The sequence below is a fragment of the Danio rerio genome, chromosome 5 (genome assembly GCF_052040795.2).
Source record: "Danio rerio strain M-AB ecotype USA chromosome 5, GRCz13ab, whole genome shotgun sequence".
Taxonomy (NCBI): Eukaryota; Metazoa; Chordata; class Actinopteri; order Cypriniformes; family Danionidae; genus Danio; species Danio rerio.
The window spans coordinates 5,520,001-5,547,638 of NC_141025.1; the positions used below are offsets into that span (position 1 = coordinate 5,520,001).

The following is a 27,638-nucleotide window of genomic DNA, read 5'->3' on the forward strand; positions in this document are numbered from 1 at the left end:
CCATATATTTTTGACTGCTTTGAATGGAAACATTTTTTTACCCATTTTTCCATATTAAAATATTATGGTGGGTCTTGAGATTGAATTACTTGCCTAGGTGGGTCCCGGAATAAAAAAAGTTTGGGAATCCCTGGTTTAAATGGTAGGCTACAAAATAATTAATTAGTTATTAATTAATTATTTATTCATAATCGAAAAATCGAATCGAACCATGACTTTAGAATCGAAAATGTAATCGAATCGAGGATTTGGAGGATCGTGACACCCTTAATAGTTGTCATGAGTGACATTCAGACATGCAAAGTCTCCTGGAAGTTCCGGGAGTCTCAATGCATTTGTGGGACTCAATGCCCACAAACGAGTGAAAATCTCTCGGAAATCGCGCATCTCACTCCTGGTCCTCAAATAAGTCGCGCACCCTTGGTTGACATCGCCCAACCCTACTATATAGTACTCTTCATATATAAAATTAAAGTGCAATAGTACAAAAAAAAAAACTAAAATAAATAGCTTATTATAAAAAAACTATAATAATTAAAAATTAAAATCTAAATGTGTCACAACATCAGCAAACCAAAAAATAAAAATAAATGCCTTTGACTGGTCCAGATAACATGCACTGAACGTGATGAAGATGGCAAGAGTTGATTCTCACAGCTGATTGGAGATCAGTCCTGCGTATGTCAAGAGTTTCAGCAGCTCATCAGAAGGAAACTGACACGCAGTGAAGCAGGATGTAGATGTAGAGCAGTGATACAGTTTTATAGCAGCACAAACTACAGCTTCTGAAGTCTCATCTGACCACTTAGATTTACACTAAAATCTTGTTCATTGTTACAAAATATCTATATAGCAAGAAATCTTGATATATTTGTTTGGAACAAGAATGAATTGTTCATTTTATAAATCATTTGCCACAATCCTTTGAACCATTGGTCAGCAATTCCTTAATTTTCCTTCGGCTTAAGGCTCATTTATACTTCTGCGTCAAGCGCACACATTTGCTAGCGCAGACTATGGTCACATAGTCCTCGCCGTGGTCGTCGCAACGATGCATAGAGCAAGCTCTGTGATTGGTCGGCTTGGTAGCACTGGCGAGTGTGGGCTGGACAGAGAGCCGCGTGAGTCCGTTGGAGCAAGTGTTTACAAGTGTCGAGTCCCGTGAAAGAGTTCCAGATGAAAAGTTTTGTTTTGTGTTTACCTCATGCTTAAAGTTGTTGCACGTCCGCCCATTCCTGCATCTAAATGAGTGAGTTTAAGTCACTTAAGGAAGCGTTCAGAAAAACAAAACACCAGCGAAGAAGCTCGACACAGAGGAACATAAACGCCTCTCTGCCAGCTAGCGTTTCAGGAGTGCAGAGCAACAGCCACAGCGGAATGAACCGCCAACTTTTCCAGCATGTGTTTTGCACGGCGGGTGCCCTTCCAGCCGGACTGAGTACTGGGAAACACCCATACACACTCAAGCCACTAATCGCCACTTCCTCCAAAAATGAGCTAATCACATTGAGCGAGTGCTTTAGGCACTTAGTACACCATCAACTAATATTTTTGCTTCAAACCATCTAAATATCAGGGTCAGCGCATTCAGAAATACCAGTTTATTGGAAAAAGCCTCTAAACGCCACTTGCCTTTGGCAGCAAAAGCTGCTATATCCCGAGAACCAATCAGAAGTTGCGAATTGAATCATATGTTTTCAATGTAGCAGCGTGCTGATGTGCCGGCTTTTAGGTGAAGAGTGTTTTACTCCGCCTACGATTTCGATTTTAAAAGACGGAGTTTGATGAACTGGATAAGCCTGTCCGAATGTCACTAGCTATGTTTACATCCAAAAATGTGAATGAACTTTATGCGCAAAACTGGATTATCGCATAAAAGACGTGCGAATGAAGAAGCGTTTCCATCCAACGAGTCAAAGCCAACAAAATCGTCACTTCCTGATTAACTGATACAGTAAAAGCTGAATTCGCTGCAGTAGGAGAAGCTGCGTACATCTTGCGTACATACACACTCATTCACCCACTAATACACTATAGCTAATTTTTCAATTCACTTACATTGCATATATGGGTGTGATGAAATCGCGGGCTACAAGATCTCACGATGAATTTAGCATTGAAGATTAAAGGCAGGATCTAATTTGAACGGCAAATCAAGTGCTTTGCACAAACCTGGCAACCCAGGCTGCCTGCTTGGGCAGGTGTGAAGTAACTGCTTTTGTCACCGGAGCTGAAAGGTTGCCTTATCCAAAAGCAAAGGCTGCTAAATAAGAAATTGATAAATAAGGGACTAAGCTGAAGGAAATGAAATGAAGAAATAAGTTATTTGTTACGAGTCAGGATTGTCGACCGAAAATGATAAACCAAAAAAAAAAAAAAAAAGTTCAAATCCTGGCAGATTCGCTGGCCAATTATCACTGGTCACTAATCATTAACTTAAATGAAACCATATTGATCAGCAAATGGATAAATAAATCAGATGGATGATGGTACACTTTAATATATCTGAAATGACGTTCTGACAGACTCAGAGACAGCAGTAAAGCTCAGTGTTGATCTGAGTTCTTCATCCAGGGATCAGACTTGGCAACAGAGCGTTCGTTTCTCATCCCTCCCACAATCCCCAGCTCTGAGGGAGCGTCGTCATGGTAACAGCAAACCTCTTGGAATGTGGGCCGACTGTGAGTTTCTGAATGAGCTGAAACCGAACCCGCAGCCGACTTCAGCCTGCTGTTGACATGATACTGCAATGTTGATATGATCCCTTAAAGGGGACCTTATTTGCCCCTATTTACATGTATGATGTAAAACAAGTTTCTGATGAGCGTGTGTGAAGATTCAACTCAAAATACCACACACATGATGTTTAATAACTCTCTGAAACTGACCCTTTTAGGCTTTGTTCCTAATGGTGTCATTTTGGTGACTGTCTCTTTAAATTGAAATGAGATTGTGCTCTTTTCACAAGAGGGTGGAGCTTAGGGCTGTGCAATTAATCGAAAATCCGATTTTGATTTCGATTTTTGTCTTTTAACAATTATGAAAAACCATTAATCGAGATAAACGATTATTCCATCACGTACCGCCCCCTTTCCAGTTGTACACGTGTGAAAACTCTTTGCCTCTGCAAAGCTCAGTTCCACATGAAAGTGACTAAAAGCAAGTGCTGTAATGTAACTTTTGCAGCACGGGATGCGCATCATTCATATTTTTAAAAGCGCAAAAGAGCACGTGCTGATGTGTGTGTGTGTGCGCCGTGCTTAGCCTCGGACAGGTAGCGTGTGTGTGTTTCTGCGCGCGCGAGCTTAGCCTCGGACAGCAGAGCACACACACATCTAACGCGATCTTAGTGTGAATGGTCAAATACATGCACATTTGTGTCAGAGCGCGGTGTTTACTGATTATTCATATTAACCCTCATTTGTGTAATAAACAAGTTAAGAATCAAAAGACACGAGAAAGAGAAACCATATCAGAGCCGCACTATTCTTAAAGAGACAGCGTGCGGTATTCCTGCTGCTGGAGAAATATTGTTTTAGCTGTTTTTATTATTAATCAAATTAATCAAAGGGTCAAATGTCCAAAGTAAGAGAGAGAGAGAGAGAGAGAGAGAGAGAGAGAGAGAGGCAGAGATGGAGTTTTACAGCATTTCCCCCTAGTAGAGGTGTGAACCTACACTGGTCTCAAGGTTCGGTTACGATTATCATGCCATCGATTCGGTTCAATTCCATATTGCGGTGCATCACGGTGCATTGATGATGCTTTCCATACACAGTGTTATATTTTGGGGGGGCTATAACAAGCTGTCTGTGTAAACACACACACACACACACACACACACACACATACACACACACACACACACACACACACAATCTCTCATTCACACACATATACAAATATAGACAGCAATAAACAAAAACACACGCGCACACACACACACACACACACACACACACACACACACACACACACACACACACACACACACACACACACACACACACACGTACAAGAGCGATATTGTGATGCTACGTTCACACCAGACGCGGAACGCGCGTCAAGCGCGAGTGATTTACATGTTAAGTCAAAGCAAACACACGAATAGACATCCTGCGGCGAGAATGACGAGAATTGTGCGTGCGCATGGTGCGAATGGCGTGGCGCGAATTGAGCGTTTTGCGCGTTTGACGCGCTTAGTGCGTGTTTCGCGCGAATCACTCGAGTTCGAAAATCTGAACTTCAGCGTACATTCGCGCCGTGTTAACCAATCAGGAGCTTGCTCTTGTTGGGCCGTGATTGTGACGTAGAACCTGTTGTCGGTGTCCCAGAGGAAATCCCCCAGCAGACACCGACAAGAAGTTCATCAAACTGGTCTGGGCTCAGTCAGAAGCACCGCTGAAATCCTCCACAGGTTCAGTTTCTGGAGGAGTCTATGAGCTTAAAGAGCTGGATGCACCTCTGAAAGGATGTAGTGAACTCAGACACAGCCCTAAACGTATCGACGCTGTTTATCATCCTTCATAAAGCACATAAACACTGTTATTTTCTTCATAAAATCCATGTTAGCCCTTTAGCTATGAAGCTAGAGTCACAGGGCAGACAGAAGCCCTGCCCATCACGCGAATCTGCGTCTGTTCTGAAGTGAATTTGACGCACGAATGAAGCGGGGTTTGACGCGCGAATGAAGCGAGTAACCTCAAATGTTCACGCGGATATTTACGCGCAAATAGCACGATTTATCCGCGTGTTCCGCGTCTGGTGTGAACACAGCATAAGACCGCCCACTCATGTCCAAATTACACCAGATTTACCGACCGCTCCCGCACTTTATTCGGAAATTTATTCAGACCTATATCCAGAAGTATTGCAGTAACAGCCGAGAGGAAAAGAGAGGGAAGAATAAGTCATGCCAGCAGCCGAGAGGAAAAGTCACGCCAGCAGGTAAAAATGGGCCACAGTGAGAAAGAGAGAGAGATGGAGTTCACTTTCATCCCTCAATCGCAGAGAAATAGAGGCTTTTGCTGTAAGTGTCGGTGAAATACCCATCAGAAAACACACATACGCAGTGAAATTGTGCACAGTTTCTGCATATTTAAGAAGTTGGTGCCTGGAGTGTTGTAAATACCCGCGCTCACCTCCCTTGCGACAGAGCGCATATGAGTTAAATGACGTCAGCACATAATAACCGGTTATAATTATAACTGAACTGATAATGAATTGTCCGCATCTGCATCGCGGTACACAGAATAAACTATTAATGAAATCGCGGCTTGTGTGCTGTGCCTTCTTCAGTGTCAATTAAAGACTGTCCAGCAAAATCACAAGCAGTTGAACTGTGCATATTTATCTACCTTTTAAGTAGTTGGAGCATTTTATTTTCTCGCCCTCGCCTCCTTCGCCATAGTATTCTACTGCGACATCGTGCATATGAGATTAATGACGTAAGGAAATTTTACACAATTATACACAAATACTTTAGCATGTTGTAACCCAGCATTGGGTCAAATTATGGACAAACCCAATATTGGCAGGGCTCAAAATTGCGACCGTTTTGGTCACATATGCGCCTGAAATTTTATCTATGCGACCTCAAAATATATTTGGGAGCATGTGTGCGAGTGCAGGGTGAAGCAGTGGCGCAGTAGGTAGTGCTGTCGCCTCACAGCAAGAAGGTCGCTGGGTTGCTGGTTCGATCCTCGGCTCTGTTGGCGTTTCTGTGTGGAGTTTGCATGTTCGCGTGGGTTTCCTCTGAGTGCTCCGATTTCCCCCACAGTCCAAAGACATGTGGTACAGGTGAATTGGGTAGGCTAAATTGTCCGTAGTGTATGAGTGTGTGTGGGTGTTTCCCAAAGACGGATTGCTGCTGGAAGGGCATCCGCTGCGTAAAAACGTGCTGGATAAGTTGGCGGTTCATTCCACTGTGGCGACCCCGGATTATTAAAGGGACTAAGCCGACAAGAAAATGAATGAATGAATGAATGTGCGAGTGCATAAAATTGTTGCCGTGCGACCGGTTTTCACTGCAAAATGTTCTCCGCACGTGCAGATTTAGGAGAAATTCACACACAATGCATCTTTGCACCCAAAAACGCCAGGAAAAGTTTCAAACAGTTGTCATGTCAACTGGCTGCAGTACACAAATCCCGCAATGCTTGCCCCACCTTCAAGCTCATCTAATTGGCCCACTGCTCTAGAACAGAACGCGAATGGATTGGATAATATCAGCTGTCAATCACTCCGTTCAGATGACAGGGAGCTACAGCCACAAAAACGTAAAGGATACAAGAGAATGAAAACAACACGGACAGATTTAGTTTTAGAAACAGTCTAAAGTCACAAATAATGGCAGATCTGATTAGTGATCATGTTGTGAATGTCAATCCAGCATTTACACTTTTAAAAGAGTGGACAAAAGACTTCCAATGGGTTAAAGTGCACTATGAAAAGAACTAAAGCCATTCACCGTAAAGCCAGTGGGATGGAGTTTTCACGTAACAGCATTTGCCACATCCACACATTTTAAGCACGAGATGTTCTAACCTTATTTAATCGTTCACTTAATCATCACGATGCTGTCAGCCATGCGACTGGCACCGCGTTCACAGATTTTTCGCAGATTTATTTGTTTGTTAGTTTTCATTAATGTTGATATCAAATGCAATAAATCTGTTAATATAAAACTTTTAGTAACGGTGCTCATAATTGTTGGTGGGTGCGCCTAAATTTTGGCTGGTGCGCCTAAATATTTGATTCCAAGAAAAAAAGGTTCATTTCCTTTTTTTTTTTTTTTTATTTAATTGACACTTTTTAACCCAATGTTTTGATTTGTCCATATTTGACCCAACATTGGTTTACGACAACCCAGCCTTTTTTATTTTTTTATTATTTTTTTTTTTAGGTTAACACCAGTCAATACTTTGTAACAAAAAAAAATATAGTATCTTGTGCTGACTATAGCTGCGTTTAACGGGAAAAAAACTATACAATTAATAAAGAGAGAAATAAAGGTTTGGAGCCAGATACTTGAGGGAGAGGAAACCATGTATGTTTTCATTTTTGAGGCAACTATCCCTTTAAGAAATGTAAAAAAGCAGTCCTGCTCAGATGTCATGTTAGGGAGGAGGATTTGCCCTCAGATGCACCTTATCAGAGACTGAATCCTCATGACATCATCACTGCACTCAGCATTTCTGTAGATCAGTGTCATTTAACACCCAGACAAGCCGACAGGGAGTTGCTGAGAAACAGTGAAAATGAAAAAGAGAAAGCTGACAGCGAGTCTCAGTCGGCAGAGCTGCTCGACTTTGAGTTAGGAAAAAACATGGAGTCACATCAACATACTGAACAGGACGCGTTTCTAACAAGGTAGACGTGAAGGCCAATGAAAAAAATTGACTGTTTATTTGCACACTCCACAATATAAGATACTCATGTTATTATTCTGCAAGGATGGAGGAAATTAATTAATAAAAGACATTTATAAATGCAAATAAGAAATTAAAAATATTCTTCAGAAAAAAAATATATAGTTTGATTTAAAGCATGAATTACAGCTTAAATTACTGTTTGATTTACTGCATTATTTTATCAAATATTATAGCCTTTCTGAGAATAATGAATTGTTTTTATTCATTCATTCATTCATTCATTCATTCATTCTCTTTTCAATTTAGGCCCTTTATTAATAAACCGACCAAAAATTACAGCATATGTTTTACAAAGCGGATGCACTTTCAGCTGCAACCCAGTACTGGGAAACACCCATACACTCTTACATTCATACACTACGGACAATTTAGTTCATCCAATTCACCTATATCGCATGTGTTTGGACTGTGGGGGAAACCAAAGCACCCAGTGGAAACCCTCACAAACACGAGGAGAACATTCTTGAAGTCAGAATTATTAGCCCCCCTGAATTATTCGCCCCCCCCCTGTTAATTTTCCCGCCAATTTCTGTTTAACGGAGAGATTTTTTAACATAATAGTTTTAATAACTCATTTCTAATCTCTGATTTATTTTATCTTTACCATGATGACAGTAAATAAAATTTGACTAGATACTCTTCAAGACACTTCTATACAGCTTAAAGTGACATTTAAAGGCTTAACTAGGTTAATTAGGTTAACTAGGCTGGTTAGGATAATTAGGCAAGTTATTGTATAACGATGGTTTGTTCTGTAGACTATCGAAAAATATATACCTTAAAGGGGCTAATAATATTGACCTTAAAATGGCCTTTAAAAAATTAAAAACTGCTTTTATTCTAGCCGAAATAAAGCAAATAAGACTTTCTCCAGAAGAACAAATATTATCAGACATACTGTGAACATTTCCTTGCTCTGTTAAACATCATTTGGGAAATATTTAAAAAAGAAAAAAACTAATATGGGGATAATAATTCTGACTTCCACTGTAAATGTTTATTTATGCCATGTTTAATTATTTTCAATCAACAATTTAATCTTTTTCTTTCCGTTTATCAGACTCCATGTATTTGTTCACTGCTTCTTCAATCTGCAAGGAGTATACTTCAGCTTATTTAGCACACTATACATTTATTCACATCTGTCAACATGACACAAATATAGGTCATAGTGAACTGTCACATTATTAATGACAGCTATTATTATTATCATTATTATTATTATTATTATTATCATTATTATTATCATTATTATTATTATTATTATCATCATCATTATTATTATTATTATTATTATTATTATTATTATTATTATTATTATCATTATTATTATTATTATTATTATCATTATTATTATTATCATTATTATTATTATTATTATTATTATTATAGCAGGAATAGCAGAAATGAGCAGCTGCCTGAATCCCAAATGTCTCCAGCCTACCACACTCATGCTCAGTCCTGCACACACAAATTTGAAGTCCAAATGATTCACCCTCCTGTGAATATTTATGTCTTTGTCAAATATTTTCCAAATGATATTTAAGAGATTCAGGATTTTTTTTTACAGTGTTTCTTTTAATATTTTTCTTCTGTAGAAAGTTGTATTTGTTTTATTTCAGCTAGAATAAAATCAGTTTTTAAATTGTTTTAAAACCATTTTAAGGTCAATATTATTAGCCCCTTAAACAATATTTGTTCTGGATTGTCTACAGATCAAACCACTGTTTTACAATCACTTGTCTAATTACCCTAACTTTACCTTATTAACCTAGTTAAGCCAGTAAATGACACTTTAAGCTGTATAGAAGTGTCTTGAAAAATATCTAGTTAAATGAATATAAGAAATGAGCTATTAAAACTATTGTTTAGAAATGTGTTGAAAAAATCTTCTGCGTTACACAGAAATTGGGGAAAAGAAATACAGGGGGTCTAATAATTCAGACTTCACTGTATACAGCCATAAAGAGAAAGACAGATATCTGGGCCTAATCTAATGTTTCACACACTTGGATCTGCACTTTAATAACAGGTGCAGTGTGTGGGGAAAAAACTTCATCTACAGCGGCTCCCCTTTGAGTCCACGTCTGCAAAAACTAAAAATAGACAGTGTCTGAACTGGAGCGCATGCAGAGGTTCAAAGAGCAAATAAATAAATAAATAAAAATAACACAGACAAATACCAGCTCAACACCAAGACACACAGACAAAAAAACTACACACTGAACCTTAACCTTGCTGCTCTTTTGGTATGATTATAACTAACTAACTAACTAACTAACCAATTAACTAACTAACTAACTAAATAAATAAATAAATAAATAAACAACCCTGAACACTGTTATTACAATGGTTATTGTTATTAATATGAATTAGTATGTATGCTTATCATTTATTGTTAATAATAATAATAATAATAATAATAATAGTAGTAAATTATTATTATTATTATTATTATTATTATTATTATTAATATTATTATTATTATTATACATGTAAATAATACAATTATTATGCCAACATTTCACCAAGTTATTGAATAAATTAAAATATAATTATAATAAATAATGACATATTTGTTATAATATCAATATTGATTAATAATAAATACCTAATTTAAATAAATCAATTGAATAATGATGATGATGATTGAAAAACTATAATCTAAAAAATAAAACAATTAAAATATAAATTACTAAAGAAATTTTAAACCTAAATAGTTTGACTGTATTTAAATTATTAGATATTATTATACTTTCTTTCTTTTTCTTTTTCTTTCTTTCTTTCTTAAAATATTAAATATGTATTTCTTAATTTCTTCATTCATTCAAAAAATACTATCAATTATAAAACAAATGGATACAAAACATGATTTATTTTTAATAAAAATAACAATAATAAAAATTATTATTATTATTATTATTATTATTATTATTATTATATTGATAATTATTATTGTAAATAATAAACTTTTATTATTATTAATATTATTATTTTATTATTATAATTATTAATAAAACTAATAATAAATATTCAATTGAGTTTATAAGTAAATAAATAAATACATAATTATAATAAATAAAACTATATTATTAATAGAAGAAGAAGAAGAAGAAGAAGAAGAAGAAGAAGATTTGATGTTATGGTGCAAATGTGAGTAAAAGGGCTCACAAAATCACTCTGGACGCCTCACACCCAGCACACTTCCTGTTCAAACTGTTACCTTCTGGTCGGCGCTTTAGAGCACCAAGCACAAAAACAGCCAGACACAGGAAAAGTTTCTTTCCTCAGGCCATCTACCTCATGAACAGTTAAATATTCCCTTACTGTGCAATAAATATGTGCAATACTTTCTCATACGCACTTGTACACAGCACCTTATATCAATATACAATGCAATACTTTCTACATTCGCATTCATACACAGCACCGTATAACCTGTATATTTATAACAAATCTGTACATACAACTCAACATTCAGATTTCTTGACTAACTGCATCTCTGTTTAATGTTTATCATCTTTTTTTTTATATGTATTTTGTGTTGTCACTTCCTGAAGGGCCGGTGTCCATCCAGGGTTTAGCTCCAACTTGCCTCCAACACACCTGCCTGGATGTTTCAAGTATACCTAGTAAGACCTTGATTAGCTTGTTCAGGTGTGTTTGATTAGGGTTAGAGCTAAAATCTGCAGGACACCGGCCCTCCAGGACCGAGATTGGTGACCCCTGCTTTAGGTACACTGGAAGCTTCTGTAGCCAAAACAAATTCCTTGTGTGTGTGAAGCACACTTGGCAATAAAACTGATTCTGAAAAAATTTACACTTTATTAAATAAGTTTTTAAATATAAAATAATTTAACTATTTAAAATATTTTTTATTATTTTATTTTATATCATGTAGAGAGTCAACGGATCGTTCCAGAACCGAACAAGCCATAGACCATGTTATCCTTAAAAGATTGGTTGGTGCCTATATGTCTGAGCTTTGATTTCATTTTCAAAGCAATCCACAGGCACCCAGCAAAAGGCAATCCACAGGATAACTAGCCAGTCAACATCACAGTTGCGTGTTAATTAACTTTACACCTTAAAACAATAAGAGGCTCTACAATCAAAAACCCACCAAACCGGTTTTTGAGAAGTACCTTTTGGTTCGCGTGCCCTTTGGCGTCTGCAAGGAATACACATTCTCAGGCAGACACAGAAGCGATCAGAAACGCTTCCAAAGATTAATGGACATTTAAGTAAAACAGTTTATTTGAGTAATGTACGTTTGCTTTATGTTTCTGTAGGTTTTTGTGTGTACATGTTCCATGTGTTTAACAAAACTGTTATGGATAGTTATTGAGTAATAGCCCTCAGTGACAAAATGAAATCTACAGAATGTTTGTGAAATACTTCATGTTTGGTATCGATTGAAAGCTAGGAACATTTCAAATGCATTGGTTTATATAAAAAAAACCATACTATGAAAAGTGTCGATGTTATAAGACTTTATTTTAACCACTATGCTATCAAAGCAGCACCCACACCAGGTGTCAACCCGGCCTCCTAGAGGGCAGAATTGGGGTGTGACTCCACCCCGCACCTTATCTGATTGGACAAGCATTGTGTAGACCCAGCCTCTACCAAAGCCTATAAAACTTTGAACAAAGGAATTTCATCATCGTCTTTTGCCGGTCATCTTTGCCAGTCGTCACCGCCGTCGCTGCCCGGACGTCGCTCTTCTCGTGCTGTGGCCGTTACATCGCCTCGCCGGAAGCCTCGTTACATCACGGAGCAGACCGCGACCTTCACTTGCTGCCGGCTCGACCCCCGATCTGCTTGTGCAACCGCTTCAACAACAAGCCATCGGGCAACACATCCAAACTCTAAAACTCATCCTAACTACAGGAACCCAGGAAGGACTTCGAACGCCACCTCGTCCAACATCTGTATCCCTAGCAACCGACTAAGGAAACCCCTCTTCACCGACAAGGGAATTCCATCACGTCACTGAAGTTGCTACGCTGACCAATCAGCTTCGCCGGGATTTCCCTTTGGACCATTCAAGGAAACCAAAATTACATCAGAACGCAAGTAGCACAAACAAGGTTTCTATCCATTACTGAATCTGGTGTGAATTATGTTTATGTAGTAAAGAATAGCAAAATTCTCTGCTTTTATGGTTTCTCTCAGGTTGCAATGCTAAGAACTTAGCAAAGGCTAGAAGTTAAATCCACTCAGTCAAAACTCTCCTCAAACTGCTTGTGCGTGTGTGTATGTATGTGCATTTGTTTGTTTTACGTAGATTAGTACTTTGTGTTATAGAGTAGCAATAAACTTTTGTTTCGTTTTAAGATCCGTGTTGGTGTGTTGTGTGCTTTATAAGTTAATGCCTCAGCTTCAGATACTGCTACCTTGCTTATTAAATAATTAGATACTGTTTTTATATTGTTATTGTTGGCCACGTAATAATATAATACAGAATTGCTTTACACTAAACGTTCTATTTGCTGGACAAATACTAAAGTTAAGTGTAAGCTTTAAATAATTCTATGTGAATCATGTTCGAATCTTTGATTCGAATCCCCAAAGTTTAAACATGATTTAAACCAAAGAGCTGATTCTTACAATCAAAATGAAAAGATTATTTATTTAATTCATTTATTTATTCAAAAACTGTGAAAAAAATTGTCTCGATTCAAGACAAAAACTGTGTTGTAAAGTAATCATTTTAAAAAAGCATTTCTATTAGTTGTTATTAAAGCTGGCCAGACCGATCAGTCTATTCATAGTTAAAACAGAGACGTAGAAATCCACGTCCTCAATTTTCTTCACACTAAACACAATGAGAGATCTTCAGATGCTTTAAGTGCTTTCAGTCCATTATCTTTAATTAATCAAGTTCTTGGAAACGAGTTTCAGTCATTCAGAGCAAACATAACGTGGCTTTAAACAGGAAGCTGAAAGATAACAGTTTCAGGCATTAATCTCTGCTTCACCATTAATATTCATGTCAGAAATGTTTTTTTAGGACTGCATAAATCTGGGAAATTATGTGATGGTGTTGTCAAGTATTGCGATAACGATATTTATTACAATGTAACATTTCCCTAGAAAAAAGCTAAATTATTTATTTATGTAATGGTATTAAAATAAAGAGGTAAAACATTTTTTGATCTGATTAATTATGAACAGATCCGCTGATGTATCCACTGATCTTTGCAACTTTAAAACGCTCCAGTGTCCCTGTAACTGTGTTTGCACTCAGTTAAAGAGGAGGAGAAAGGGGAACTGAAGACCTTCACGGCCAATCACAGTCATTTCTGTTGAGTTTAAAGGCCCGTGCTCACAGAGACATTTTTTGCTCACGTTTTCCGTCGGCGTTTTCCGCCTCGTCACTAAATAAAGGGCGTCAATGTGATTGTGCACACCAACACGCAAAATGGCAGGCGCAAAAGCGTTATTTAAATAAAAAAAAGCCTCATGCTCGTTTTTTTGTTTTGACCACGTCAAAACCTTCTCCACCAATCAGATCGGCACTTTGTTCACGTGCCAGAGCTGCGGAAGTTACAGTAAACAGCACTTGGAGGCACTCAAGCACAAAATGCGAGCACATTGAAGAAGATGCCCAGAGGTGATATGAAAGTGGAGCTGCTTATTGCACTGGTGAACAATCATTTCTTCATCGCTAGAGCTGGAGCTGCCGCTTGAACCATCCATGCTTGTTCGAGTCACCAGTAACTTTAACAACAAGCGTGTGAACTTCCTCTTTTCCTCTTCTTCTGTGTTATAAGCGGGTGTCAGAATCTTAAAGGGTCACGAAACACCAAAACACATGTTTTGAGCTGTTGACAGTCGTATACGTGTCCCACACTGCAAAAACACTATTAGGATACCTATATTTCACTAAAAAGTGTAAATTGGTTGTTTTTGCGTTATTTCAAGCAAATTCGTACTTCCGGTTTGAAACTAATTTTTTAAGCTGCGTCACGGTCATGACATAATAGCGTGTATTCCAGCGTGCAGACTGGACGTCTGTGCCAGAGTGTGTCTTATTACGTCTTACAGTGTGATGCATTAATGCATGAGTAAGGCTTGGTTCAAACCAATCAGCACGCTCTATTGTGCAACTTCATTAATATTCATTACTGTCACAGTGTTTAGACGACACTCACACCACATTGTATTGGCAAAACAATCATGAAGTGTTGCTTTAATAGTTTGCTGCAGTTAAGTTTTGTTTTCATTTTCTCTGTGTGAGAGCGCAGCTGGAGTCACGTGTGGATTAACAGTGTACGCGACGCTCGACAACAATAACTTACGTGTCTAAGGAGGATTATAGTTTACCTGAGAGCTGTTCTCATCTGCAAACGCTGAGATCCGGAATAGCTTGTAGTCTCCTCATAATAAAGACGCGGCTCTAGTTGCTGGTGATTGTCCTGTCTCTACAGATTTGGTAAATGAGCGACCAGTGCTCTTTGTTTATTCAGTTTTTTCATATCGAACAAACTATTGCACGTAAACATGTTAGCACCACAACCAATCTTTAACCTCGTGTAGGGTTTTCACCACATTAAGTGACCGGAATAACACACACGGCTTCCTGACGCTACCTGCCGTGTGCATCTAAGTTTCCGGGAAATGGGGAGGTTTTTTTTTCTCTCATTCGCCGTGCGGTATCAAACATTGCATGAAAAATACACGCTTAGAGCAGATCCTCCTATCAAATATCTTGTTTGTCACGAGGGGCATGAATGAATTCCCTGAATGAAAGAGCCAAACTGCAGTTAAAGTCCACCATTTAATAATTTGGCGAATAATTCGACTACAGATGTCCATGTAGGTTAAACGCCATCACTTTCTCCTGTGTGTGTGTGTGAGTATTTTGACTCTGAAACTCGCGCGTGCCCAAATAGACACTCCCACACCATCCCACTTTTCTTCCTCCGACACTCCCCCCTAAACAGAGCTGGACACGCCCACTTTTCTGACTTTTTCCAAAGTAGAGGTGTGAAAACACCCTGCTGAAACCAGGGGGTTTCATGGCCCTTTAATGTTGTGCAGCGGCATCTAACGTGAAGGAGTGAATTTGCATACTCTTCTGCTTGACGCCAGTGAAAATCACTTGGGTTTGAATATGGAAAAACGTCTCGTAAAACGCTGGCGATAAACGCAAACGAAAAAGAGCCTTAAGAGCGCACTCAAATGTTGGTCAGAAAATGGACGTTTTTAAAATTTTAGTACTGATTTGTACCAAACTTGATACTTCTGATAACACTAATGGAAACACAACTATTGTGGAAGTACTCAGATATCTAGAAGTCTCAAAGTTTAAGGGTTCTATCATACACCTGGCGCAATACGCTTATTTCACGCAGCCGCCATTTTAAAGAACCAAAGCGAGGCTGCGGTGGGAAGAAACCCGGAAGTAAAGGACCAGCACTGTAAACATTGCAGTAACATGCCGTGTACTATAAACATCCAGCTGTTGCCGAGATTTTAAAATGCATGTAACCATCACTTTAATATTATTTAGTAAGTTTATTTTAAACAATTAAAAGCAGATTAGGCATCAAACAACATCACAATATCAGTCATGCGCTTAAGTGTCCTCCTGGGCTTCAGTTCATGGCACTAGTTAAACACCGTGAGGACGCTTTCCTGCTTCAGCCTATGTAACGCGGTGAGAGATAAAACACTGCAGTCCTCTGCAGCACATCCTCGTGTTGTCTGTAATAGTGTTGTCCCGGTACTGAAGTTTTAAACCCGGCTATTTCCCGCTAACATGGAAGTGCTGCTGAGCGAGGATGACTCGATTCATCTTCAAGGCAGTTTCGCGTTTCAGTATCCGTGTCTCTGTGTTTGGTTTGCACTCAGTTTACTGCTCTTCACCCAGTGCAAACACAGATACACAGACTGGAGCGCGAAGCAGCCTTGCCTTGAAGTTTAGTCGAATCAACAAGCAGATCGCTCCTCTGTCTGTGTTGTGTGTGTGCTCGGTAAACAGCGTTGAACTGATGACCTTCTCGGCCAATCACAATCATTTCTGTTGAACACGTGACCACAATGGCAAATCAGCACTGTTTTAAGAAAGCCATCAACAGTGCCTTTATGTTCACGGGAAATTTATGTTTTTTTCTTTTAGTTCAGTATCATGACGAGTCTAATATAGAGAAAGAATCAGTTCATTAACTCAAGTTTGATAAATAGCATCTTATACGTGTGTTTGGGAAAGAAAACATTACCTAACTAGAGCCATTCCCCTTAACTTAGCTAAAAACGAGCTCTGAAATCCCTTATTATATTCACCATTCATTCAGAACGGACCTCCTGGTAACCCGGAAGGCGTTGAAATGATAAAATTGTGTCACTTTCTCTTCGCTGATAAGCTATATAGCCAGTTACACAACATTCCTATGTAACTCCCAATGATACTTACGGGTTTCTTTCCACCGCAGCCTCGATTTCGCTTTTCAAAATGGCGGCCGCGTGAAAACAGTCTATAAGGCGCAATTTTATTGCTGTTTTCAGACCAGCACAACAGTAATTTTCACATTTTGCGCCACATTGTTTAAACAGTAAATCCATTTACACCACTTTGGACTCATGGGTGTGCTGGTCTATAAAAGAGGTGTGTTAAGGCGCATTGTTGGTGCGTTGCCATTTTGAGGAATTAAAATAGACCAGGCCATTGACCAACCAAAAGCTGCTCTAAACTAGAGCTGAACAATTAATCGTTTAAAGATCGCAATCTCAATTCGACCCCCTAGACGATCTTAATCCAGCATTTCTACGATTCTGCCAATCATATTTTCAAGTTCAGGAGAGAAGAAAAGGCGGCTGCACGAGTGTTTTCATTGTTTCACACATATTGCTCAGTGACATTGACACCTCCAAATGATGTCACATACTGTATTTATAAGCTATAATTCACCTAAAAATGTCATTTTTGTCTTCATATAATGATGTTTTCGCGGCCAGGAAATCACACGTGACGTGAGCTGTTATCACTACTTAATATATACTTAATGATAGACGCATGCGTCTACTTTAGTGAACAGAACCTGCATATGTTGTGAGTAACAGGTAATACAGTTGTAAATAATATTCAGTTTGTGGCACAGAGTGATCGTTTGGGAGCCGCGCACGAAGTATAAACAAGCACTTAGCAGTCAGAATGAAACCGAAAGTGTGCACTTCATTAAATGATCATATCGCATTTAAGAGTTATGATTACGACAAGCATTTGATGTTTTTTCTGTCATAGCGAACCCACAGTTGTGCATGAAAATAAATGTCAGTTTAACTGCTCTAGCTTATATATTGTTGAATATAATCTGACAATGGCAAATGTCTGATTTTTTATGACAGATTGCAAGCATATATCTCAAACATAATAATTCAACTTTAGAATTATCATAAGTAGAATAGAATTATTTATAGAAACCAGTAGACCTACACATAATATTATTATCGATGTTGTGCCATATGTTTGTTTTTACCATAGGCTACCTTTATTTTACATATACAGAATCGTGAGAAAATCGTGATTATCATTTTAGCCAGAATCGTGCAGCTCTACTCTAAAGTCCGTGTGTATAATAAATCATATCTAAAGCAAAATAACAGTAAATGTGCTGCAGTTTATTACAATACTTCTGTAGTGTAATATACAACACCAACACAGACAGTACATCACCGCAAACTATTCAAATCGTTTATAAAAGTCACTTTTTTACTTTTCAAAAGGGTAAAAGTTGTCAGAAGCAAGGTCATGCTCCGATAATGCAGTCTAAAAGCATAAATTAATAAATAAATAGAGAAAAATGAAAACTTGAAATCACAAAACAGGGAAAACTGCAAATGTATGGATATTTTGACTGTTCATTAAATGATCTGTGCGGGATTTTGCGCTAAAACTTCACAGGCACATTCTAGGGATGCTTAGATTTATTTGAGATCTGATGAAAAGGCATAATAGTGTGGCCTTCAGTATCTGGGCTCCGTCTGATGCTGACTGGAGGAGTCTTACATAACATTAGGCCTATTATTACTGCACTGTACAATTACAGCTTCAGAAACTGCCTGGATTTGAGGTGGAAGTTTAATGATGATCGCAGTCTTGCTTCTTCAACACAGTCACGCTAATACCATCATCTACAGCCATTACAAGAAAACACCACTCTGTTCGAATGACTGTTTATACAGACGCAGTTTGTGGTTTGTACTGTAAGCAGAAGACGGTCAGACTGGATTTCAGGGACTTACTGCACAAACCAGAGCAAAGGAAAACAACACTCACACTTCCTCTTTGAGACACTAAAAACTACACTGAGTTTACCTTGTCTTTACCACAGAGATATTTTCAGCTGTGTACCACTGTTTAAAAAGTATACATGAATGAATAAATACATTAAAATGCATAAACAATACACAATATTCCAAATATGACAATAATACTAATAATAGTAATAATAATAATAATAATAATAATAATAATAATAATAATTAATGCAATATTATTACTATTATTATTATTATTATTATTATTATTATTATTATTATATCACATTCTAAATATTGTGCTTATTTTTGTATGTATTTCTTTATTCATTTAGGACCATTTTGAGGGATGTAAACAATAACAATGGTCCTAACGCATTTCCTGTTTTACATTTTTATTTTGCATAGCTTCTGAAAATCTAAAAAGGTCCACATATTGATGAATAATGGTTTTAACCTTGAGATCTGATTGAATTGCCTCTTGTAACAGTTATGAAATAGTTTGACAACAAGCAAGAAAATGTTTATGACCCAATGACATGACCACCTTGAAATGGTCTATAGGTTAACATTGTCTTATGCCGAGTTCAGACTGCATGATTTTCAAAGTAGTCGTGTCACAGATGTTTTCACACAGCATGACTATCTGGGCTAGCGTTTCGTCTCTGCTTTGTTTACACTGCAAGATGGATCGGCGACAGGGACTTTCACATTGCATGACTTTACTATAGGAAAAATCGCCGACAACTTCGTCCAAACTACGTCTCACAGCCAAAAACACGTAGTATACGTTTTGTTATTAACTACATAATGAGAAAGAAGCCTTTAATGGGGTACAACATGTACATATTTGCTCACCTGGGTTTAAAGGGAATTAGCCATTTCTCCTCAACGTTGATAATAAACTAATTTCTTTCTGTATGAAACGTCAAACAGACACGGTTGCTCCTGACTCCTGTCAATCCTCCACTAGTTTTTCCTACATTTCGTGGGTCCAAATAAACCGAAAATGATCGCTTTTAACTTCTCCCCCAGCCTCCCGCTGGTCTGCAGCAGGTATACACACACGCACACACAAGTGAACGCTGCTCTCTCATTGGCTGTAGGCGATCGCTGATGTTATTTTCAGTCAAAACTCAATTCACACGGCATGATTTGAATCGCCGACAGCTCCAGATATTCAGCACGCCAAATATCTCGCAGGCATCGGCGACTCATCTGCGATTCTCTCAGATCGAGTCTTTGATCGTTCATACTGTGTGATTGTCAGTCACGTGCACGAGCAGCGATTTGCCTGTGATTTCAGGCATTTGTCTGCGATTTCTCAAAACCTGTCAGCGAGCTAAAATCGGGGCTAAAATCACGCAGTCTGAACTAGGCATTAGTGAACAGAAAGGAAGCTGACCTCAGACTTTGAAATATTGATAATAATAATAATATTAATAAAATATAATAACAATAATAATAATAATAACAACAACAACAACATTAATAATAATAATAATAATAATAACATTAATTATAATAATAATAATAAACACCAACCGTAATAAACACCAACAATAATAATAATAATTTATAACAACAACAACAATAATAATAATAACAATAACAACAATAACATTAATAATAATAATAATAATAATAATAATATTAATAATAATAATGATAATAATAATAATAATAAACAACAATAATTTATAACAAAAACATAAATAATTATAAAAATAAACAACAATAATAATAATAATAATAAAAATTATAACAACAACATCAATTATAATAATAACATTAATGATAATAATAATAATAATATAAATAATAATAATAATAATAACATCAATTATAAAAATAACATTAATAATAATAACAATAATATCAATAATAATAATAATAACAGGTTGCGCGGTGGCTAGGCATGGGCCGGTATAAGATTCTGATGGTATGATAACCTTGGATAAAAATATCAAGGTTTGACAGTTTTGGGATTACTACTCTAAAACATATTCTATTTAAATGTCTGGGTAAAAACAGGGTAACTGCAGGTTTCATCACGTCAGACGTTGAAGACATTTTAAGACCATTTTAAGACATTGTGAATGAAATTTTAAACTTTCACATGACAAAACGCTAATAATTTTCAGTAATAACCAGTGGATTTTTTTACTTGCCCCATTAAAATTAAATCCAGTTATTTATTAGCCACATATTTTAAATAATGTGCCAAAACAAGCAAACTCAAGTTATATACATATTTATTTTTATCAGCATAACCTTTCTTTCAAAAAAGGCAAGTTTTAAAAGCTATAATAAACTAAATTTATGCACAACATAAATGTATGCATAAAAACACTGAGAACTTTAAAACAAATGTTATTGTAGGGATGCAAGGACGACAATTAAGTTTTAATGTGAACGTGCCTAATGTTGGAGCACATCTGATCATTCCTGGAAGCTGATTCCAGCAGCGGGGGGGCGCTGTTAGTAGCTGAAGGCGGATTCACCCTGCTTTGACTGAACTCTTGAAATTTCTAGTTTATATGATCCTAAAGATCTGAGTGATCTGTTAGGTTTGTATTCAGTGAGCAAATCTGTAATGTATTGAGCTCCTAGGCCATTTAGTGATTTATAGACAAGTAATAATACTTTAAACTCTATTCTGAATGTAACTGGGAGCCAGTGTAGAGACCTGAGGACAGGTGTGATGTGCTCTGATTTTCTGCTTCTGCTCAGAATCCTGGCCGCAGCATTCTGGATGAGCTGTAACTGTCTGACTGGGAAGGCCAGTAAGAAGGCCGTTACAGTAATCCACCCTGCTGCTGATAAAAGCATCAACAAGTTTCTCTAATTCTTCACTGGAAACAAAGCATCTGATTCTTGCTGTTTTTGAGATGATAGTATGCTGATTTACTGACTGCTTTGAGTTGACTACTGAAACTCAGATCTGACTCCAGAGTCACACCAAGATTCTTGACCTTATTTTTTGTTGTTTGACCTTCAGAGCCAAGGTACGCATTCACCTTGAGAACCTCATCTCTGTTCCCAAATGCAATGACTTCAGTTTTCTCTTTGTTTAACTGAAAAAAGTTTTGGCACATCCAGCTGTTCATTTTATCAATGCACTGGCAGAGGGTGTCAAAGGAGCTGTAGTTATTAGGCAGCAAGGCTAAGTAGATCTGAGTGTCATCAGCATAGCTGTGGTAGGAGATTTGGTTCTCTCATTATTTGGTTCAGAGGAAGCATGTAAAGGTTGAATTGGCCATAGCTTTACATGGACAATTAGTAAAAATCAAGACCCGTTTAAAAGTATTTAAGACCCACAACAGCACATTTTAGGGAATTTAATACTTTTTAAACAGCTTAAAATTAGTTTTTGGAATTTAAGGGTGCTTTCACACCTACACTTTTGTTTTGGGAACGTGTCTCGTTTCCCCAGTTAGCGCGGTTCGTTTGGCATATGTGAACAGGGTAATCGCGCTCTGTTCCGCGCCAAAGTAATCGCTCCGAGATCGCTTGAATGAGGTGGTCTCAGCTCGATTGAAACGAACCCTGGAGCGGTTCGATTACAGTGAGAAAGTGATCCGATCCGAGCGCGGTTATATCACAGTGTTTTATGGATATGTAATAGGCTTACGGCTATATGAAGAGAGAATTATGAGTAGGGCGGGAAGTTTCGCAAGTCTCCGGATGCCTGCAAACGAGGGATGATCTCCCGGTAATCTTGCTTCTCCCTCCCGGTCCTCAAATAGGCATCGTCGCGCACCCTTCTCACCCCTCCCCACCGCATCTCTCCTCTGACACGTCGCGCGCGCGCGCGCACCCTGTCAATCACCACCAAACCACCACCTCTCCTGACAGCTGAGCGGGACGCTGCAAAATAAACCCTGATACTCTGACCAATGTAAGGAGAGTTTACTCGCACGTGACTTGTTTTAGCTCTTTTGGTCCGATTAGAAACTTTGCAGTGTGAAAGCGAACCGCTCCAAGAGCAAAGAGCAACAATGTAACAATTGTAATCTCTGTTTCGGAACAACTGAATCGATTCACAGGTGTGAAAGCACCCTAAGACAATGGTAAAGTCTAGATCGGATATGCGGCCGGCCGGAAGTGCGATATACACATTAATAAAGCAGCATTTTTTTTTAATGACACTGTATAACAATAATTAAAATTTTTACAGTACTGTGAGGGTTGGGTTTAGGGTTGGGGTGGGGGTAGGCGTTAAAAAATACATTTTATTGGGTAATTTAATAGATAACATAACTAATACTCGGTACAACAACTGTTTGTACATAACTGTGACAGTTGGGTTTAGGGTTGGGGTGGGTGTAGACGTTAATAAAATACAACAAATGAGAAATTTAATAAATAATAGAAATATTTCTCGTTAACTTCCGGCCGCAAACGTATCCGCTCTAGCAACAACCTAAGACAATAAGACTTTTTAAGACCCCGCGGACATCCTGAAAAAACAAACTTTTTTCGCCTTTGAACACAATATATTTTATTTTGAGAAATATTTATAATATTTTGGAGCAGTAAACATGTCAGGCTGGACAATGAAAATGAATCATTGACTTCTGCTGTCCTGAAAAAACTAAAATAAAATGTAAATAAAAAAAATCGTACACATACCTTAACAAAGATAGAGCAGAGAATTTGGGCGGTTTTAAAACCTTGACTTTTTCAAACAGCGCTATACCTTAAAAACGGTTATCGTCCCATGCCTAGCAGTGGCACAGTGATTAGCACTGTCACCTCACAGCAAAAAGGTTGCTGGTTCAAGTCTCAGCTGGGTCAGTTATCGTTTCTGTGTGGAGTTTGCATGTTCTCCCCGTGTTCGCATGGGTTCCCTCCAAGTGCTCCAGTTTCCCAACAAGTTCAAACACATATAGGTGAATTGGGTAGGCTAAATTGTCCGTAGTGTATTTGTGTGAATGAATGTGCATGGATGTTTCCCAGTATTGGTTTGCGCCTGGAAGGGCCTCCGCTGTGTAAAACATTCATAAGTTGGCGGTTCAGACCCTAATGTACATCAGTGACGCTCGCTGGACACATGCAGATATTAATGCAGAGCAGTGACAGAGTGTGAGCTACGTGTTGTGTGTGTGAGATATAAATACAGTGTTGTGAACTCGACCTGCTAGTGCTAGCCTGAAGTATCCTGATCAATGCGTGTGTAAAGTCAAACGTCCAGACAGCTGCAGGAACAGATACACAACACCCGCATTTACACCCTGCTGACACTATATATACACACTACACACATGCACACCCTTACACACACAAGGTTACTATACACAAATATGTGCATCCATACACACATCCGACTTTATACAAACACATGCACACCAGGGTACTATACACACGCACATACACTCACTCAAAGAACGAATTGCTAGACACAGGCGCGCACACACACACACACACACACACACACACACACACACACAGCTGCAGAACAAGAGCCTGAACTGCAGAGCAAGCATGGGGAAAACACACTGCAGATCAGCACTCACTTACCAACAATGCCTTCACCAACAACACAAAGCTAACTGAAAGCACCTAAAGCTGACAAACTATTCCAATGAACATCAGTACGTTTAATTTAATGAAGCTTTTGAATCACATTTTAATAATATACAAACAGAGATATCACTTCTGGTTTCACTTTCACAAGCACCAGTGCAGAAACAAAACAGGGTTAATAGTAGTATACTAGAAACATTAAAAAAAAAAAAACATTCAAACATTCATTTTCTTTCGGCGTAGTCTCTGATTTATCAGAGGTTGCCACAGCTGAACGAACTGCCAAGTTGCGCCAACTATTCCAGCATATGTTTTACGCAGCAGATTCTCTTCCAGCCGCAACTCAGTACTGGGAAACACCTATACACACTCACATTCACACTCATACACTACCGCCAATTTAGTTCAGTCAATTCACCTGCAGCGCATGTGTTTGGACTTGTGGGGGAAACCGAAGCACCCGCCAACATTTGGAGAACATGCAAACTCCACACAGAAATGCCAACTGGCCCAGCCGGGACTCGAACCAGCGACGTTCTTGCTGTGGGGTCACAGTGATAAACACTGAGCCACCGTGTCACCTAATATTTTTATTATAATCTTTTATTATCTTATAGTCTTATTTAATTATTATCCATTTTTACTTTATATTCAGCTTGTGTTCTCCATAGGACAGTCATGCAGAAATATTTTACGGTCAGGATCGAATTTAAAATAAATAAATAAACAAGTTAACAAATAAATACATATTTTTATTCTGAACGTCAATGGAATGCATATATATTTTTATGTTCTTTGATTTAAACGGAAAATATAAAATTAATAATAATAATAATAATAATAAATTAATTTAAAAAAAATATTTTTTTTTATTTAAATTTTAAAAGTTAGTTAAAGTTAGTAAAAAATATGTAATATATGTAATATATATGCAGTTGAAGTTAGAATTACGAATTATGACTTTGAATTTTTTTATATTTTTAGCCTTTAAATGTCACTTTAAACTGTAGAGAAGTGTCTTAAAAATATTTAGTATAAAAATATAATTTACTGTCATCATGGCAAAGATAAAATAAATAAATAGAATTAATAAAAATAAACAGATAAAATAAATCAATTATTAGCCCTTTTTAAATTAGCCATTTCAAATAAATACATTTGTACTAAAGTAAACATGAATAAACCGTCTTAATTATCTTGGTGCTGAAAAAATGCGAGACTGTAGTCTGTAACGTGGATTGAGTGCTTTTATAAAATGACAAAAGCCCACATCTCCAATCACCGAAAACGGCTGCCATTCTTTAGCAATAAACACCCGCACTGCTGAGCCAGAGATATATACACATATATACATACAGTTGAAACCAGAAGTTTACATACACTCTAAACTGTATAACTTTGGTCAAATGTTTTTGGTCTCCTTCCACAAGCTTCCCACAATAATTTGAAGGAATTTTGGCCCATTCCTCCTGACAGAATTAGAGTAACTGAGTCAGATTTGTAGGCTGTCTTGCTCGCACAAGCTTTTTCAACTCTGCCCACAAATTTTCTATAGGAGCTCAGGGCTTTGTGATGGCCACTCCAAAACATTCACTCTGTTGTCCTTAAAGCATGTTTTAACTAATTTGGCAGTATACTCAGGGTCATGGTCTGTTTGGAAGACCCATTTGTGGCCAAGTTTTAATTTCCTGGCTGATGTCTTGAGATGTTGCTTCAGTATTTCTACATAATGGTCTTTCTTCATGATGCCATCTAGGCTGTGAAGTGGACCAGTCCCTCCTGCAGCAAAACAGCCCCACAACATGATGCTGCCGCCCCCATACTTCACAGTTGGGATGGTGTTCCTAGGCTTGTAAGCTTTCCCCTCTGTCCTCCAAATGTAACACTGGTCATTATGGCCAAACACTTCAATCTTAGTTCCATCAGAGCACAGGACATGTCTCCAGAAATTAGTCTTTTTCCCAGTGTCATTTAGCTAATTGTAATCTGGCTTTTGTGTTGATTCTGGCTTGTTGATTTTCCCATGATGTCCCATGTGTGTATATATATATATATATATATATATATATATATATATATATATATATATATATATATATATATATATATATATATATATATATATATATATATATATATATATATATATATATATATATATATATATATATATATATATATATATATATATATATATATATATATATATATATATATATATATATATATATATATATATATATATATAAATATATATATATATATATATATATATATATATATATATATATATATATATATATATATATATATATATATATATATATATATATATATATATATATATATATATATAGGGGCTCGAACCAGTGACCTTCTTGCTATGAGGCAATTGTGCTGCCAACTGCGCCACCATGACGCCTTTAATAAATATATTTGACTTTTAATATTTTTTTTTTATATATTTTCTCCTTTACATTTTAAATTTAAAAAAAAAATATATATATATATATATATATATATATATATATATATATATATATATATATATATATATATATATATATATATAATATCATTTAAATAAGTTAATATACCTTAATTAAATATATTTCAATAAATATATATTTTACTTCCTCTATGTTTTATTTTAATCTTTTTTTTATATTTAAAATGTATTTTATAATTTTATTTTAAGCTGTTTTGACACAATATATATTATACGAGAAAATCTATAGACATAAATACGAATTGAATTTAACAAACGTAAATAAATTAATACATTTATTACATGATAAAACAAATATACATTTAAAAATCTAAATAAACATTACAAAAACGCATGCTAATTGACTTTAAGTACCTCTCCCTTATTTTTAATCATCAACATCATCATCTAGTCATAGATATTACTAATAAACAACACGTCTATCCTTTCGGATGACAGTCAGTGATGATATTCAGTCTCGTGCGCGCGCAACATGTACCTGCTACAGCCTCGGTCACGCGCACGGAGTGTAACCTTTCACCTTTACTAACCCGTCTTAATGAATGACGTGCACAGACTGCTCAATAATCAATAATCCATAACCCAGCAGTCAAATCACAAACATATTCGCTTACCTTTCTGTATATCTCAGTGCTGTATGATCCTGGATCAGTCAGAGGAAAACAAATCACTTTTTCTGCCTCCAGTCATCCATTAAACGAACTCGGCTGCGTGTATAATCCAGTACAGCGCGTGTTTTTATTAATCCACAGCGTCAGGGCGATGTTAGACGTTCATAAATGTAAATCCACACGCGACAGACGCACACAAACATGGCAGAAATACACAAATATCACACTGCCAAAACAAGCGAAACACTCACGGCCAGGAAGTGTCAGGTAGGTGCCTTTGATCTGAGTGAC

General features: G+C 37.1%; 1 protein-coding gene across 9 annotated transcripts in view; it reads right to left on the reverse strand.

The window, feature by feature from the left end:
• Positions 1–27,638, reverse strand: part of LOC101882086 (ras-specific guanine nucleotide-releasing factor RalGPS1-like) — a 328,440-nt gene extending 300,802 nt beyond the window's left edge. For all 9 annotated transcript variants that reach the window (XR_015490749.1, XR_015490751.1, XR_015490748.1 and 6 more), the window contains exon 1: positions 27,351–27,638. The gene's annotated coding sequence lies outside the window, so the exon portion shown is untranslated. The remainder of the gene's footprint in view (positions 1–27,350) is intronic.